Consider the following 18,007-nt stretch of genomic DNA (forward strand, 5'->3'; position numbering starts at 1 on the left):
TCCTAATTTTTTCGTTCATCTCTTATGAATGGAAGGCCTTGTACACACAGAGATAGGTTTTCGAAACTTAACTTTCGCGCAAAGTTCCGTGAACTTTTGCTAGTAGCGTTGACACGGCTTTCTCAAAAAAATGTGTTCAACACCAGCAAACGCGTCTTATGCACCCCTCCCCCGCTGGCACGTTCATTTGATGTTTTTCATTGATGTTTCAAAACGAATGAGAAGGGGGCGGCAAAAATACTAGCGGTCCATGGGCGGCAAGTACGTAAATCCGGCCCTGCAAATTAGATCATTTTGTCATACCTTCTTCGATAATTGTTCAATTCATGAACCAAGGGTATCCTCATGTTCAGTTCACTTAAGTAGTTTCCACTTAAACACGAAATTCATCAAATTTCGGACACCTGCAAGTTCTCTATTCAAGAATTTTAGACACCAAGACCACGGGATTTTGCCTTGACAGTTTCCGTGACAAATGCTGCTGGGTGTATCACGTTTACCAATGCCACTTAGATGGACTCGTCGGAGGCTATATATAGGCATGGGTGACACAGGCTCGTAGTGCCGGTTGCATAGAGTCAAGGGGCCCCGACGACGTGGCTGCGTCATGAAGCTGACGTACAAGGAATCGCTCTTACATCCCATTTCCCTTTCGCCAAGTTTTAAAAGCATGTAGCAAATCCATATTCCGCCGCTGCCACCGCTGCCTCGCCCCTTCCCCGTTCCGCAGAGCATTCCCACACTACCCGCTTCCGAATCTACATTCCTCCTCGGTTGCCGCTCCGAAACCGAACCCCATCCCGTTCACAACTGACTTGTGACGTCACGCGTTCGACGCGTTTTTGGCCGCATCGCACGTTTGAAATTTCTCAACTTGGAGACGCTTGCGAGGCTTCAATGCCGGATCGTGCACTCAGACATAATCGAACTGTTAAAGTGATGCGGACTCCAGCTTGGTTCGATACAACTATCGAATTGTTCTCAACCTAACTATTTGGTCCGCTGGACTGAATGGACCTCTAGGCAAAGTATGAAAGTGTTTTCTCTTCAAAATATCACTAAGAAAACTAATCACACAACGGGAAGTCTGAAAATCAACTCCTTTAAATAAGATATAAATGTTTTTAATTACTTAATATTGGTTTAATGGCAAAAATTTGTGTAATCTAACTACCATTTTTGATCTGGTGTCAAATAGACATGTTAATATCCCGTTCAGGAGTTGATTTCCGTTATGTGAATCGTTTTTTACGTAAGATTTTGATGAGACCACGTATGTGTCGTTTTCTTCTTATTTAGACCTTGTTTAATGGCCCATCTCAAGATTTCGTTCATCTTGACCAAACGGGTGGGTGACACCAACCGAATAATTTGGTCTGTGTACCGAAGAAGGAGCCATTCTCAGTCGTTTCTGAAACAGCAATTTTCATCAGGAGGGCCTCAAATAGGTTAACGGCTTCCATTTTTTTTTCTCTTCATTTTCTGGAAGCACGAAGTGAATTAAGCTTCTAAAAAAATTTTCATATTTTTTCTTCTTTTTTTTTTTAACCAGAAATGGCAAAGAAACCCCGATTTGAAAATGCCGCAAATGGGACCTGATGGTTACCTCCTCGTCGTAGTCTCGCGGTTCGCTCGGTAGCAAAGCCACGTTCCTTTGTAGGAAAAAAATCGGTGTTGCGAACATGCGACGCGGTGTTTGGCAACGAAGCGGGGAGGAAGCGGATAGCGTCTGCTGGGAGTGGAAGAGCGGAATCCGATGCATTCCTCCCTTTAAAGGAAGATGCTGTTTTCGCGTCTCGCCAAATGCAACGCGAAAACCCGGTGTCTTTACAACTCACTTTACTCCGTCCTGTCATGCCGCATTCCCCAGTAGACCCCTCTCCCCCTCCCCCTCCCGATGGTCCCTGTACCCAGCTTCCCTTTTCTATTCTTGTCAAAGTGGACGTTTCAAGTACTTTTTTTTAGATCCTGTTGCTTTAGAAGAGTGCGCTTATTGCATTCGTCGTTGCAGGAATGTTCGTTCGAATATCCGTGATTTATCGATAATGATGAATTTGCTCGAGAGTTTTGTTGCTGCGTATGAAAGAAAACGATGAGTTGATTCTGCAGTTTAAAAAAAATTCTAAAATTTCGAAATTAGAGGTAAATTTTATAGTTCGTAAAAAATTATCTCCGTCTTACAATTAGATTGGTATTTCCCAACGAAGCAAGCTGGAAAAATCTCCACCTCAATTTAAAGGTTGAAATAATAAAAACCCACTAAATATTTACAAAAAAATAAAAAAAAAAAAAAAAAAAGAAAAAGTTGCCGTAGGTATAACTCTTGAGAGTACTTTACAATCAATTTAGATGATCTAATAAAATATTTCGATGTACTTAAATTTATTGGAAGTTGATTCGGAATTTCTTCTGAAATTTCAGCGTCGCCTTTCATCCAGCATCGGTGGTTCAATGGTAGAATGCTCGCCTGCCACGCGGGCGATCCGGGTTCGATTCCCGGCCGATGCATGAAAGTTTTTAATTCTCTATTTCAAACGTAGGCTTTAGGAAAACGTAGCAATTAGCCGCACAATTAATCTAAACGATTTTTTAAATTTTTAAAGTGATTGACGCGTTTTTCATGAACTGTCGAAGAATCATAAGACTCGTGGTATTTTGATCTAACGTGTATTACGCAAAAGGAATGCACTATTTCTGGATCATCCCTAAAAATAACAATCTTCATGGGGATACTAATGGCATATACGTTCCTTTAAAAATGAACCCGGAATTGTAGTTCCTTCCTCTGAATTCAGCCAAGGCAATCGCATTTAATGCTAAAGAAACTGTTAAACTGACTAAGAAATTAAATGAAAAGGAATCATCAGCATAGGAGTTGCGCTATTCGTAGTTTTTTTTTTTTTTTTTTTTTTTTTTTTTTATTGTGTTTAAAAAATTCCTTTCGCTATATCGATGACTAAACACTTAAAACACGGATTTCAAAATGCGCCAGTGCAAACCTCCCGCGGTTGTTTTTTTTTTTTTTTTTTTTTTTTAGAACAAAAACAACTTTTGGATGATTTTTGACCTTTCCTTTGTTTATTCAAATCTATCTCGGTTACTCTGCGAAAATTTCAAGCCATAATATTCCTTCTTTTACGTTTATCAAATAAAAATATACTTTTATTATAAAATCCAAAATTAGACGGCAACACAGCTTCTCGCCATGCAAATAAAGGGAACACATTAATGATCCAACTTCTCGAAGGACTCGGGGAAAATTGGACAGGAAAAAAGGAGGCGGCCCCGACTCGGGGGGCAGAACCGATATCCGAAAGTATTAAGTCTTGAGGGTTTTCGGCAAAAGGGCCCGGGGAAGAGGAAAAGGGTCGGAATTTGTGCATACTCGAATCGAAATGCAGGTGCCGTTATTAGGGGGCAGGTTTGTTAGAGCGGGAAAACAAGAGGAGATCGGGGTCCGCGGGGGTGGAATTAGAGGGGACGGGGGGATCCGGGGGGAGGGGGGTTTAGCGCGGCGAGATTCGCCCTGTGAAGTGCGCCAGTTATTATTTTTAATGAGCGCTTGTTATTGAAATCTTCCCGCCGACCGCGGCCACAGGGCCAGCGAGCTCCATGCCCGCCGCCGTTGTCAAACGTGTACCCACACTGAAAAGAATGGTCCTGTCACATGAACCGTCGGTACGCTGCTCTACAGGATCCCAAAATTAAACGTGAACATCTTCTGATTCCATTTTTGAAATTTAAATAAGACGTTTTTGTTCGATAACATTTCCTCCAAAACCACTCCGTAAAGCCAAGTGCAAAAAATGGTATTGTGCTAAGGAAAAACGCTGTATGAACATTTTTTCTACTTAATTTTTTCACGAATTTTTGAAAAAATTTTCTTGTCACATGTTCTGACAGTCTTAGCCGAATTACAATTTTAATGGTAACCAGCCATAAAATTATTAGGCAATTGTTGCTTTATCATACGAAATTTGGCAACGTTTGAAAACTCGTAGGTGATTTTCCGTAGCATGGTTGAGTGCCTCTATTTACCGAGCCGTTGCGTGCATCAGAAAGTTTGGTTTATCAAACCGGACTTCTGCTTCCTGTAGCTGAACTTTTACTGCATGTTACCGATTCGCATAAGTGGACCTCTTGTTTGGCTTAGTCTACGCCGAAATATTCGGTTACCTGAACTAAACGTTTGGTCTGCCGAACAAAAATTCAATTGATTTGGAGCACCGAATCAAACCATATGATTTGAACTTTTCTTCTCTGTGTCGTTTTTCAAACAGTTCTTATCCACAGAGGGTTATTTGGTTTTTTCTGTGATTGAGGGAGTCAAAAGCCAGCCTTTCACATGCCATTGTCAGTAGGTCAATTTTTACAGACCTCGTGTGAAATTCAACAGTGTAGAGTTGAACGTATGTTGTCAGTGCACCGCAGATAATGCAGACTATATCATACCGTCCAATTCTTCGTCGCTGAAAAGGATACTTCGGTTATCCGTGAACCTAATCGTGTTTGAATCGGACAGGCAACTAAACTAACTCCGTGACGAAGCGTCGAGTATCACAAAAAATGAAGGCGCCGTCTTTTCGGTCGTCACTGTCGACCACCCCAAATCGCCGGCGATTGTTCTTAGCTTGCGACGTACATTGATAAAAATATTTGTGTTCCTCTGTTACTTTTGGTTAATATAGGAAATATAACACGAAACCAACACGAATTTTGTGTGGATTTTGGTACAGTTCGCGGTGAATTTAAAGCAGGAAAGATACTGGGAAAATGCATTCCTCCAATTGCGACATTTGTATTCACCACTCGTTTTTTTTATTAAATTTCTTCAAGAAAACTAGCTGGCATTTCCTCTTGAAAAACCGATGGCTAGGGTTTATATGGAACAACAAAGTTTTTTAGTTCGGATTACCGAAGTTTTCAGTCCTAGGAACCAAATTCCGGTTCGTTGAACCAAAGCTTGGTTTCTGTGACCGGAAACTATGCTGTACAACATGAACCGAACTTTTTACAGCGTGAGATGCGGACGAGGAATTTTCCTCAAGACCGGCATCGCCGCTGAGCGGCGGGCGAGAAAAGCTGTGAAAAGCGCCTTTGGCGGCTATTTATTAAAACAAATTGACATGAAATCCTTCTTTCTTCTCCGTTTTTGCCTTTCGCGCCCCCCCCCCCTTTCTCCTCCTCCTGGCCGGTGCGGCGGCGGCGTTGGCTCGGCATTTTCATCCCGTTTATGAAATTAAATAAATCTGAGGGAGAAAAGCGAGAGGGAGGGGGGCGGCAAAGTGAGGTTTTCTCTGGCTTCGCCGTTTCGTTTTTCCTTCCTAATTTGCCAGGGAAATGGCTTCGTCGGCCTCCGGTCTCCGGTCGCCGTCTCGGTCGAGCCAAAGGTGAAATGTCGAGCAAAGGTGCAACGAGGAAGGCCGCCCTATCAGCGTTGCCAAATCAGACGCCATAGCACAAGTCCGAACCTGGGTGGCTTTATCGTATACAAGGTGATCATAGTTGATATTCGTGGGCCCAAGTAAGACAGGCTCGGGTGTTTCAGACCCGGTGCCTACCAGGCACCATATTCATACTTGGATTGCATTTTGCAAAAAGGAACCACTAGCATTGCAATGATGCTAAGATTGTGCAACTTCATCTTTTGCAATAAAATTTCGGAAATCGTGAAAAACTATGAAATTTAGATGGTAATTTTTGTCTTAAATTTACAGTTTTTAGCGAGTAAAATAGAAACTATTAATGGATAATCGGGTTTTTCCTCCAAGACAAAAGAAGTTGCACAATCTTAGCAACATTGCAACGCTAGTGGTTCCTTTTTGCAAAATGCAATCCACTTAACTGGGAAGTTTTGAAGGTGCAATAGTTTAGGATTCCATGGCATATTTGAGATGGGGACGTTGGATCGGAAAAGGAAGAAGAAGAGGAATAAAAGGAAAGGAAAGTGAGGACAGGCGTCGTGTTTGACGTCATGACCAAACAGCTTGTCTGGTACGGTCACGTAAATAGGATGACGGAAGAGAGGCTGCCAAAAAAGATACCTGGTTGGGCTCCTCCTGGGAGGAGACGAAGGGACGCCTAGTGAAAAGGTGCCAACAGGGGGTTTTAAATAAGATGAGGGAGTGACAACTCCCTGACGGGTTATGGGAGGAATGAGATTTGTGGCGATTCGACGTCGCAGAGCGCAAGAGCGCTGTGACAGCGACTCATATCGACGGTGAAACTACCAAACCACGTATCTCGTTTGCGGTGTTTAAAAATCTACGCTCACATTTTATTTTTTTGAAGTAGACCAAATCAATATCATTCCTTGAAATTTTCACGGAATTTTCTCCGCACGAAGAGGAAAAATCACAGAAATTTTCAAGACTGGATGTTAAGTAGTTTTTCATTTAAAAAATAAATTATGACAGGAAGTCTGCGACGTCGCAAACCGAGATACGTGGTTTGGTAGTTTCACCGTCGATATGTATGTATGTAAGTGAGGACAGAGGAAAATGAGGAATAAGAAGTGAAATCCTAAGAGGAGGAGGAGGAAAAGGAGGGCAAAGACGAACAAAGAACAATGCTTCTCCTGCTCTTTACTTTCATCTTCATCCTAAATCCGCCATTTTTCCTCTCCTCCTCCATCTTTTTGCCTTCTCACTTCCTATTTCATATGTTCTTTTGATGACACCTGAAAAAAAGGGGGGAGGGAAAGGAAGGAAAGGAGGAAAAAGAGGAAAGGAAGCTTATATTTGATAATTATTCATGACGAAATGAACTCAAACTGTATATTAGATGCTTTAAAATTTTGAAATTTCTTTGGGGGAAGACCCCCTTTACGCCCTCTTCTCTCCTTTAAAGTTTCTGGATCCGCCTATGCGAGAGATCCCAAAGTAAGTCCATCAGTTTCCCCCTTATTCTACAAAAACCAGCCGTTTCGACCGATCTGATCACCTCATTCTCCTTTGTCTCCTCTATCTATTAGAGTACCTTTATAGACAGAGTATGGCCATTCGTATCTTTTTACTACAGGAAAACTGTTCCGCTTTTTGATTGGTCAACGAGTTCTTAGGCTTCATGATGCTCTTAGGGCCGTAAATAAACAAACAAGATGGCGGCTCATCGTAACATCGATGAGAAACTAAATTTGACAAAAATTTCAATTATGCGGCAGTAACAATTTAAACGAGCATATCTACGAATAGCACACGAAAAACACATGAAAACATTGTTCAATTGCCTTTCACCGTTATCACAGGAGGATAAAAGATGTGCATAACCTCAATCTTGCTTGCTGATAACGGCCATCTTGTTTGTTTATTTATGGCCCTAAGAGCATCGTGTCAGCCTATTCGCTCGCGACCAATGAAAAACCGGAACAGAAATGGCCATACTCTGTCTATAAAGGTACTCTACTATCTATTGCTTTCTCTATCAATTTCAATAATCAGGCCGCAGGAAAGGACTTGTTAGATTTCATCATGGAAATGGACTTGTTAGATTTCATCATGGAGCGATTTAGATGTGATGGCCTCTCAGACGGAGACGTGGGCAAGTTTGAGGAGTGGGGTTGGTGGCACTGCTTCCAATTAGAGCCGGACCAAGACTGGCCAGGGCAGCCCGAGAGGGCCCAAGGAAACGGAGTCTTAATTTTAATTTAAATTGAGTATTATATTCCACGAGCTTTAATCAAAGGAGTGAGTCGCCTCGCTGCAACTAGAGAGCCCCTCCTCCTCTTTCTGGGGAAGGAGGGGAGGGGGTTCTCCTCCCCTTTCAGGTCGCCCTTGAGGGCGGCGTTGCCAAGTCGGCCACTCATACCACAGATGACCGAGATGGCGAAAACTGACATGGAGTGGAACTAGCAAAGAGTTTAAATATGGCGTTTTTCATGGTCGTTTCTCAAGACATGCATTTTGGGTACAATTTATTGCAGGGTGTCTACAAGTCCGGAATTTCCGGAAAATTCGGAAATAGTACTGATTTTTAAGGGCGGTCGGGAAGTACTGAAAAAGTGCGGAAATTCCGTCAGAAGGTCCGGAATTTTTCATTTTTGTCGCAATTTGAGAGAGAAATTCAAATTTTTGAAATTTTTCGAATTTCGTCAAATGGAGGTACTGAAAAAGTACTGAATTTTTCAGTTGAGGAGGCACTGAGTTTTTCGGGAATGTACTGGAAAAGTACTGATTTTTGGCCAGCCTGTATTAGTAGACACCCTGGATTGAATGATTGCTATGGTTAAAATTTCAACCATTGGCTGAACTATTCCGGAAGTATCGGAATTTTAGTCTTTAGAGCAATCATTGAGGAATATCCGTGCCGATAATTACCTTCCAAAATCTTAAATTAAAGTCAAGAGAAGTCTCTTTTCAACAAACCTCGGATATCAATAATTCAAATTCGATCGCAAATTTTAAACGAATCTTTTGACTTTATTTCAAGCTTTTGGAAGGTGACTTTATACACGGATATTCCTCAATGATTGCTCTACAAAAATGTCAATATTTCCAAAATATTCCACCTATAGATTAAAATTTTGATCATATCAAGCGTTGCCAGAGTGCATTGCATTGCGCATCAGCTGATGATGACGGTCCCCAACAATGAATCAGTTGTTCTCAAGGGGGATTAGGTACATTCCTCCATGAGCCTTAGTTAGCATGTCCTTCTATGCGAACCAAAGCTCATGCATAAAATGGACTCGTTCCCTTTCGAAAACAGCTTAATTCTTTTGGATGACCCCATTTTGGTTCACATGGAGATCGAGGAAGGTTCAAGAAGGCCGCAGAACATTGCATCTTTCAACAGGGTGTCTAGCACCAGGATTTTCCCGATTTCATCAGAATTTGAGGTAAAATCGGTCGTAAAATCAGGATTTGAGATAAATCGGTTGTCCGCTCATTTTCCGTTAACTGTCCGTTATCCGTCCGTTAATTTTCTCCGCAAAAAATCAAGATTTGCTCAGGATTGGGAAAAATAATGAAATCAGGATTTAGCAGTCAAAAATCAGGAAAAATCAGGATTTCATCAGGATTTCCTAAAATGAAAAAAAAAAAAACTAGACATCCTGTATCAAAGAACGATTTTCATAAACCTCGGGTGGAATTCAACAGAATCATTTTGAAAGTACTTCCTTATAGGGATTTCTCTTACCCCATTCTTACCTCACCTAATATTTCGATGGAAAAGTGCGGACGGCACGAGCCGTGTTGGAGCTAAGAAAGTGGCTCAGCGCGGCACCGCGGAGGGAGCAAGAACTTTAACGAGCGTCACAAAAACGGGAAACCCAACGCCAACAACCTCCGTTTGTTAACCGCGCGCGGTGCGGGGGGGGGGGGGGCGTAAGGGGCTGAAAGTCTAATTATGAGACTACAAAGTGAAGTAAATTAAACGCGCGGAGGGGGCGAGGGGTGGGGCCTGGGGGACACGGCCTACAACCATTCCACTTAAGCGCTATCAAAGGCCCGGCTAAAGAGCACGCGCCACCCGGGGACCGGGGGGCCCGGCCCCGCCCGGAGCCTCGGGCGCCCCCGCTAATTAGTCGCCCGGCTCGTTAGGTTGTTGTTGTTGTCGTTGTCGTCGTCGTCGTGCCCGCGGGCCGCCCTCCGCAGTTGCCAAATCTCGTGGAATTTTATCGAGATAATGTGACCGTGCACAGAAAACCGGATTTCCATACAGTGCTTGCAACTAATTTTTTCAACTTATCTTCCACGAATATACTTTTTCAAAAAGTACTTTTTTCGCAGAACATACGTGAATGAATCTTTTTTTTGGGGGGGGGGGGGGGGGTTGTTAAGGCAGCGGTCGATAATCTTCCAGATTGCACGATCGCAGATCGCGTGGAAACATGGGAAGCCTGCAAAATTTTGGAAAACCGCTTAAAGAAAGAAAGGAGGAAGGGAGGAAGGGAGGGAGGAAGAAAGGAAGGAAGTAAGTAAGTAAGTAAGTAAGTAAGTCAGTCAGTTCAGGAGGAAGGAAGAAAGGGAGGAAGGAAGAAAGGGAGGGAGGGAAGGAGGGAGGAAGGGAGGAATATATTTTAGATTGAATTGCGAATAGAATTGTCGGAAAAACTTCGGAGAAAATTTCCACAATTTTCCCATTAAATTCGTTTTTTACCGAATGAAATTTGGCAACCAACGAAGGTTCATACGGCGTTTTTCCTTAGCACGGCAGTATAGTCTGCGCTCGCTCGCGCGTAAATTGTACACGGAGAAAAAAACTCCGTGCATCGGACCCGAAGTTGAGGTCATATGGATCTCTGAAGTTTTCGGATCATACATCCGAGAACTTGAGGTCCAACTGCCGAAGTTCGGGTCAGACATCTGAAGTAGTTAGGTATGTACTGGAGCACTTCAGATGTGTGACCCGAACCCCCGGTATATACCGAAGTACCGCAGATGTCTGACCCGAACTTTGGCAGCTGTACTTTAAACTTCAGAGATCCATATGACCTCAACTTCAGGTTCCGTGCACGAAGTTTTTTTCTCCGTGTACACTTCCGTAGATGCGTTTCGCCAGCTCGAATTCTGGTATCCTCAGCACGACTCTTGTCGCGTTCTGCCGTGCTAAGGAAAAACGCCGTATGAGCCTTTAGATGCTGCCAAGTTTCCTTCGATAAAAACTGAATTTACTGGGAAAATTTCAAATATTTTTTTCAAAAATTTCCAGGCAATTTTTTACGCAATTTTATCCAAAATATCTGAAAATTCAAAGAAAGCATGAATGTCGTCAAAAATACTTGTTTTATCGAAGGAAATTTGGCAACTTCCGAATGTTCATACTGCCTTTTTCCTTAGCACGGCTGTGTTCCTGTCCTACGTTCCTGGGATCTTCTTCCGTGATTCCCTGAAACTTTGTTTTGTAGAGCCACCGGTAACGTTCCCTGAAACCTGTCCCTTTCCGTTCCAAGCTCTTGACTTTTCTGGGAAACTCTGATCCCTGATCAAGAGAGCCACTCCATAGAGGAAACTGAAGGTTCTGCGAACGGCATCGTTCCAGCTACTCTCGTCTGAAGGCCAGATTTCAGCCAGCTCCAATGCGCGCTGAATACAATAATTATCGAAGCCCCATCCGAGAACTAAGACATTCCGCAATCGGTAGCTTAATTATCGGGTAGTTTGGCTCCTCTTAATTGGGGGTTGATCCAACTCGGAACACCGGTAGTCAGCGCTTTCGCGGGCCGGAATCGTGCAAGGGGAGGATGGGGGGGGGGGCGGCGTTGGCCGATTGTCTCCGACCTACGAGATCAATTCTGCCGTACTAAAGAAGAACGCCGTATGAGCATTCGAGAGTTGCCAAATTTCCCCTAATAAAACAGTTATTTTTGAGAACAGAAATGCGTATTTTTCTCTTGAAAATTGTAGACATTTCAGACAAAATTACGAGCAAAATTGTCTGAAAAAATAGAGGAAAAAAATTCACGATTTTCCCAGGAAATTAGGTTTTTATTGAAGGAAATGTGGCAACGTCTGAAGGTTCATACGGCGTTCTTCCTTAGCACGGCAGAATTGACTGAAATGTGGAATCACTCGTTACCCGGTAGGGGTCTGGCAACAAGGAGAGCTGCAACTCTGCCCTCAGCGGTAATTCGATATACCTGCTTCCAGCCGGTGCTTAAATGCACAGACTCTATTATCTTCTTAGCGCCAGGTTGCCGTCGTGCCGGTGACGTGTCTAGCAATTTGCCCTCGGAGGGCTTTTCTACCGCGCTCAGGAGGAACGGCGTATCAACATTCAGGCGTCCCCAAATTTCCTCCGATAGGATGTTTATTTTTTAGGGAAGTTTTGAATTGTTTTCCTTGAAATATTCAGAGCTTTTGTATCAAATCATGTATAAAATTCATCGAAAAATTGAAAGGAGAATGTACACGGGTTCTCAAAACAATTTTCGTTTTATCCAAGGAAATCTGGCAACAAACGAAAGCTCTACAGCGCCTTAGCACGGTAGTTTGGGCGAATGAAGATGATGATAGTCTAATACATCGTTGAACTTCGATTTCAATCGTAAATACAGAATATAGAGAGACGAAAATAAGATGCCTGAACATTGCATTCCTCTGGAGGCAGATTATTCATCTGTATTTTTAAAGTGCTTGGGCAACCCAATAAATGTTTGATCAAAATCTTCTAAGCGGAAGAAGTAAGCACGGTTTTCTGGGACATCTACGAGTAAAGTTAAATTATTTGTATTACTTACAATTACCATCAAATCTGGACATTTTCCGAGTCCTAAGAATATCTTTCACAACAAATAAATCATTTAACAAACAAACGAACCGAATTGACTATTAATAATAAATGTGGCTCAGCTTATTTTTCATTACGTTCCGAACCTCGGCAAAATTGATGTCTGAGGACTCTCTCGGTCAATTTTCGTGATATTTAAGCCCCAGGCCGCCCACAAATATTTATCTCCATTTATCCGAGATGAAATGATCTCATTAGGGGATGTTAAAGTATTACGCTCCCGCACCTGTGGGAATGCAGGGGAGGGGTGGGGGGTGTTAGCGTCATGTTTTATTATAGGAAGTGCGTCACACGTAGAGGGGCGAGAGAAGGAATTTAAAAATTAAAAGGAAATTGGTCTGAAGCCCCCTGGACGTAAATACGTAATCATATAAATGTATCTATAAAGCATGCATGGATATACATTTTTCGGGAGTGCAGTGAGACATCGGATTTTTAGTTTTTAATAGCTGATTCGTCATGAAATGACTGATCGATTAATCCCTATTTTAGCAATGATATCGATGAATCGATCGTGATTTTCGCCCTTATTTTACTTTTTCGGTGAATCATCTGCTTACAGAAAAGAAGAGCCAAGGACGTTTCCAACTACGTTACGTTGACCTGTTAGTTTCCTGGAGCAAAAATAAAGTAACATAGGGAGTCTTCAAAGTCGCGAACGGAGATACGTAGTTTTTTACCATAGTCATCGATATTCAACGATCAAGTTCATTCGGTAATGATTCGACAAACGACTCGTGTTGATTGTGATTTACTTCGGTCTTGGGTCACAAACAACACTTTAATCTATCAATCATAAGTTTAAATATATAATATCGCTGTAGAAAACTACGATTCAAATAATCCAATCCATCGGATATTTTCTTCAAAAGAATTCCGGTTGTTTAAAAAAGGAATAATTCCTGTTGATCGAACGTAAAGAAGCTCTCGTTTTAAAAAGAAATAAAAAAGTGGCCTCTTGTTTGAAGAGAAATAATTGTTAAACTATCGACATTATTTTCCGACCATAAATTCAACGGAGGTTCTCGTTGATTGAAGTAGAATTTTTCCTCAGTGGACGGAATTAAATTTTGCGTAGAATTTTAAAACTTCGTTGCTTGCGTCACAACTTTATACTACCATAAATAATGCTTTTGGATGCCGTTAATTATCATGATAAAGTGTTACTAAAACTCACGTGGGAACAATGCCACAAATAGTCAGCTTTTAGTTTTTCAGCATAAAGATCCCTTTTAAACCCTTTGATAATCACGTCAAGGGGTCCGTGTAGCTGTCAAGGAGTCTTCGTTGGTTACATAATAAGAAGGAAACAAAACCTCAGCTGTAATTAACTCGCTGGTTAGGTAAGAGAAGGAGCGCGAGAAACCGACAGTAGTCGCAGTCGTCAGTGCGAAGCTCAGTGCGCCTTCAATTGCGATCAAAGCAATACCACATTACTGCAAGGTCGAAATAGTTGTATCGCTGTTGAAGGCGCTCACTGAGATGTTCTTCAGTTACGGCTCTGTTCAAACTGCTCGCTTTTTCTGAAATTATGGTTATGTTTTATGTTTTGAGGTATTTTATGTTGAGGTTATGTTTTTTTCTTCGTGAACTCAACATGTTCAATTTTCTTGAATGAAGTTTCTCCTCTCAGATCTCGACAGAAGTAAACTTGAAACCCCAAAAAATAGATCTTGCAAATTGAATATTTCCTGTGAATCATTTTCCCCCGCTTTTTTTCTAAGTTTCCAGTGGTTTTTTTTTTTTTTACAAAATTGAATATCATCTTTCGAAAAGTGCCCAAATCTGACGGATATAACTTTTTCATAGGATTTCATGAATTAAATTGATCAAATAAATTGTAGTCGACTTTAAATTTTACTATCAATGTGTTAATAAGACTCTTTAGATTTTTTAAATGTTGCCATATTTTAGGCAGAAAGTTATTTATTAAAAAAAATTCCAGAAAGTGAAAAGCTGAATTTAGCTGAAAATTCTCAAGCTGGGGAATGGAGATTGTTTTAGTTCATGTAACTCAGTTCTCTAAAATAAATCCGAAGTTAAAAATACGAGAAAATGTTTCGGTCCTTAAATGTAGTATGACTTAAACCTTTTAAACCTCAAAGTTGGGGTTTCTTTCGGAGTATACTAGTGTTTGCGCCTACTTCTTCAATGTGATTGAAATAAAAAAATAAAAAATGGAAAAAGATGAATAAACTAATGAAAAATGCCCATGACCACACAACACAACTGTTGTGAGACATCACAACCGCAAATACGGAATTTTAATTATCTCCAAGTCGGACATTTTTAAAGCAGTTACCGCACATTTCTTTCAACAAAACTTGAAGCCAGGGTGGCAAAATTTCATGAAATTTAAAATATTGAAATTTCACGTGCAATATAATTATCATGAAATTCGAGAAATTTATGAAAGATGTTGAAAAATACCGGCGCCTTTTCACGTTTCGCAAAATTAAAAAATTGTCACTGTTTTCTATTTTCGTGTTTGGTTGCGGGTTGCATAGCCCCTGAAAAATATGAAATATTTCACAGCCTCGTGAAATTTCATGAAATATTTCACCGACATTTCCAATCTTTCATTTCTTTCTTCCGTTTCATGCCACTCTGCTTGAAGCTCTTTGAGAACCGGGTCTCTTTCGTCAGACATATTCTACGTAGAGTCCCTTTATACTGAGAGTCAAGACAATGTGAATCCATTTCTGATTGGGTCCCGTATTTTAGGCCTTCACAGTGTCATAAACGGGAATAAAGATTACATTTTCACCGATTGCAAAGATTATAATCTGGAATGGACTAGAGTCCCTTTATACCAACGAACTACACCTCTAGAATGGCCGCGAGATAGCCAACCTGCGTAACGCGCATGGGCCGGTTTTTGAAGGCAGGAGGGGGGTGGGAGCCCAAGTATAGCTAACCTCAATCTCCATTTCTGCTGCGTCTTGCCCATAAGGATTACATGTGAAAATTTCAACCTTTGTAAACTTTCATTTTTTTGAGGTTTTCTTTCAAAGTTCCTAATTTTTGAGTAAAGAAAACCTTTTGAGGTGCGATTGTTCAGCAATCTTTTCATTGCTATCACTTTATTCAACAATATTCGGCAAAATGTGGGCAGCGTCTGACATGGGTTTAGATGGCAGCCTGCTGTGTGAGCCCAAGTAAACCTAACCTATATCAACTTCAAAACGTTCCGGGTCTCTAACACTGGTCAGCCATTCTAGAGGTGTAGTTCGTTGCTTTATACTGAGAGTCAAGACAACACCCCTCATGGAGTCACAAACGGGAATAAAGATTACACAAATTGAACGTTTTTCGTAATCTTTGATCGGCTCATTCTTAAATTCCTTTCTCCGTTCCTTCTCTCATTCCGTTTGTTCCTTGTCGAACCCGAAATTCCTCGGTCCATTCCAGATTATAATCTTTGCAATTGGTGGAAATGTAATCTTTATTCCCGTTTGTGACACTGTGGAGGCCTAAAATCCGGTTAACCAATCAGAAATGGATTCGCATTGTCTTGACTCTCAGTATAAAGGGACTCTAAGGGGGTGTTGTCTTAACTCTCAGTTTAAAGGGACTCTAATTCTACGGAGTGCTTTTCGAGTTTAAAAGTACATTTTACACCGTGTAGGTGGCGCGGCGCGATCATGTTTGAGAGTGACCGCGCGGTTCCCGATCGAAATGGTGTCTTCATCGGCGACGTGAGCTGTTAGTTGACCCTCGGGCAGGGTCGGGGACGGGACGGCGAGTGTTTGGCAGGCATTAAAAAGGTTTAAAGGCTCCCGTTTAGGAGCATTAAAGGGCGGGTAGCGCCACGACGGGAGGGGCGCGCGGGGCGCGGGGAAGGGTCGTTTGCGCCACGCGTCCAATCGAGCTGTGGTTGCCACTGATAGGATACCGACCCTCCCCTTCGCCACCCCGCCCCGTGGAGTAAAGAGGGTTGCAATTCCTGTACAAAAGTTGCGCGCCCCCGTGTTGCCACGTTGTGCTGCCGTTCGGTTATCCCTGGGAATCGCCGACGTCCGTGAAACCTGATAGGCAAAAATGAAATGGAGATTGGAAATGGAACGCTTGACAAAGCACGACTTTAAGCATTGTGATTTGGATTGAATTTTGCAAAAAGGAACCAAGAGCAATCCCATGTTGCTAAGATTGTGCAACTTGCCTTCCTTGAAATTAAAGCACTGAAATCACGAAAAAAATTAATTTTATAAAGGTAGTTTTCGTCTTGAAATTATGGTTCACTGGGAGTAGAGTTTAACCTTGTTTAGATGATTAGTTTATATTTGCAAGGTAAAAAAAAAGTTGCACAATCTTCACGACATTGGAATGATCATGGTTCCTTTTGGCAAAATGCAATCCATTTATGATTTCTCCTGTAGCTTTGTGTTTGCCTGTCCTCTGCCTATCTCCTCTCCGGAGTGTGCTAATTTTCCAAACAAAATTATAAATTTCGTTTATCAAAGTTTGCACTTATTTTACGAACGAAAAGTTTATTGAGATTGACCGACCTGACCCTTGTTGATTTTGGATTTTTCATAAGCAAGGACTTTAAGTTTGCTGTTTTAAATGCAACAAAAATTCCGATTTCCAAAATATAAGTTGAGTTTCAACTTGTTTAACAACTTGTAGCCAAACATTTGATTTTGAAACATAAATTTGTGGTGCTTTAATTGGACTGCATTTTGCAATTTGGAACTATAAATTCTGGCTCATGTAAAAAACACTCATGTGCTTAGGGAAACTAATGGCTCGTACTTTGTTTTTAAACCGGGCCAGAATTTATAGTTCCTAATTGCAAAATGTCGTCCAATTAATCGCGGGACCATAGTGCGCCATTATAGACGTGCAATCTCAGTTTCTCCGGAGCAAGAGATGCAAAATTTAAGGAAACTCAAAGAAATTAAATTTCATGACATTTTTAAAACTTTTGGAATGGACTCAACATGCTGCATGAAACAAATAGAAACGGTAAAATTTCAATTTTGAAATTTTCATTTAAAAAAATGAAAAAAAAGAAGTATAAGTCTCTTCTCGCATTCTCTGAAAGTTGTGACAGGTCGCATACGCAACCCCTACAAAATCTTGAATTTTCACGTAATGTCATTTTGTATCTTTGCTGAGGAGCCAATCATTTTGCACAGTCCGGCGCCGCCGCCAAGAGATAAGCATCGAACCAGATTCTCCCCTCTTGGTATCAGTTTAATAGTCGCCGTGCAATTGCGTCCGAATCAGATAGAGCCACCCCCCTCCCGTCCTCCCCCTCTCCTTGGGGTGGTGATTGGCTTGCCACCACGACCAGGGAGCCGAAGCCTACCCCCTACCCCCGACGCAGTTAATTGCCTTCCGAAAGCGTCGCGTAATTAGTTTTTAAAATTGACCCACACGACCTGCGACTGTGAGAAAAGCTCGACTGCGAGAGGCCGGATTTGCGGGCCCCCTCCCCTCCCCTATGACCTCCCCTTTGTCCTGGTTTTTTTGCGCCGACACCGTGCACTTGAGAGGGCTCCACATCAAGAGGTCTTGCCGCCTTGGTTTTTCCGCCGATGTGCAGTATGCTTGATCCGATGAATCCTTTTGTGTCGTCATATCGATGCTTCAAGTGCCACAACTCGTTTCTAGAGTCCCTTTATACCCAGAGTTAAGACATCTCGATTATCAGCCACCGAAAAAAATTAAATGCTGATTTAGCCTTTCAAATGTTAAAAAAGAGCCCGTCAAGTTTCAAATGCTGATTTTATAATACAAAAATGCTAACAGAACATTTTAATTTGTTCGT

General features: G+C 41.8%; 1 long non-coding RNA gene and 1 other non-coding gene across 3 annotated transcripts in view; both read left to right on the plus strand.

Annotated features, from left to right (window-relative positions):
- Positions 1–18,007, plus strand: part of LOC109043868 (uncharacterized) — a 161,711-nt gene that overhangs the window by 89,720 nt on the left and 53,984 nt on the right. The window lies entirely within an intron of this gene.
- Positions 2,438–2,508, plus strand: TRNAG-GCC (transfer RNA glycine (anticodon GCC)). Its single transcript has one exon. It is a non-coding gene; the product is annotated as a tRNA-Gly (tRNA).

Source organism: Bemisia tabaci, chromosome 3, assembly GCF_918797505.1.
Source record: "Bemisia tabaci chromosome 3, PGI_BMITA_v3".
NCBI lineage: Eukaryota > Metazoa > Arthropoda > Insecta > Hemiptera > Aleyrodidae > Bemisia > Bemisia tabaci.